Source organism: Silene latifolia, chromosome 2 (assembly GCF_048544455.1).
Source record: "Silene latifolia isolate original U9 population chromosome 2, ASM4854445v1, whole genome shotgun sequence".
Classification (NCBI taxonomy): domain Eukaryota; kingdom Viridiplantae; phylum Streptophyta; class Magnoliopsida; order Caryophyllales; family Caryophyllaceae; genus Silene; species Silene latifolia.
This window is the reverse complement of record NC_133527.1, coordinates 131,214,846-131,215,793: the sequence shown is the minus strand read 5'-3', so window position 1 is coordinate 131,215,793 and position 948 is coordinate 131,214,846. Positions and strand designations below refer to the sequence as shown.

At 41.5% G+C, this 948-nt stretch overlaps 1 non-coding gene across 1 annotated transcript; it reads right to left on the bottom strand.

Annotated features, from left to right (window-relative positions):
- Positions 1-268: 268 nt before the first annotated feature.
- On the bottom strand, positions 269-375 carry LOC141645571 (small nucleolar RNA R71). Its single transcript, XR_012545050.1, has one exon. It is a non-coding gene; the product is annotated as a small nucleolar RNA R71 (small nucleolar RNA).
- Between the last annotated feature and the right edge of the window lie 573 nt (positions 376-948).

The window sequence follows — 948 nt, the reverse complement described above, 5'->3', positions numbered from 1 at the left end:
TATCCAACTAGTCGAAAGGAGCCAATTTGGGGGGATGCCTAGTGAAGACCCTCATTCTCATATGGAACCCTTTTGTGACTATTGTGATGCGATTTCTCAAACCGGTGTAACTCAAGACCAAATTCGATGGGTCTTATTTCCTTTTTCTCTAATCGGCACCGCGAAACAATGGTTGAAGGGCCTTGATAAGGCCACTCTCGGAATAGATTCTTGGAAGAAGTTGGCTCTAGCTTTCTACAAAAAGTTCTACCCACCGAAAAAGACTAACATGCTAAGAGCTCAAATTACGGGTTTTAAGCAAAGGGATGAAGAATCTTTGTATGAAGCTTGGGAGCGGTTCAAGGGAATTTGTCGCTCATGTCCTCACCATGGACTTAGCGAGTGGTTCTTGGTACAACAATTTTGGAACGGTTTATATGAAGATTCAAGGAACATTCTCAACATGGGATCAAATGGAATGTTCACCGAAGTTGATGACAATCAAACATGGAACAAGATTGAGGAAATGACGGTCCATAACTCACAATATAGTAGACCTCGCAAGGCTACTAGAGGAGGAAGGCATGAAGTGGACTCCGTTACTCAATTGGGTGCTCAACTTAGTGCTCACATTGACACGATCAATTTGAAGTTTAAACAAGCTATGGCTAGACTTGAAGAAGCCTCAAAATCACCAAAGCATCTTGTTAATGCAATGACGGCATCCTCATAAATCCCAAGTGGGATATGTGAGAATTGTGGAACTTTGGGACATGACCAAGGTGAATGTAGGGGAACAAATGAATAAGTGAATGCTTTCTAAGCATACAAGAGTGGTACCTCTTATTCCAACTATTACAATGAAAACACCAAGTTTCTTCCAAATCTCTCATACAAAAGCCAAAATGTTCAAAACCCTCAAACAACATACACCCCACCTCCCATGAGAAACCAAAATCAAAGACCCTT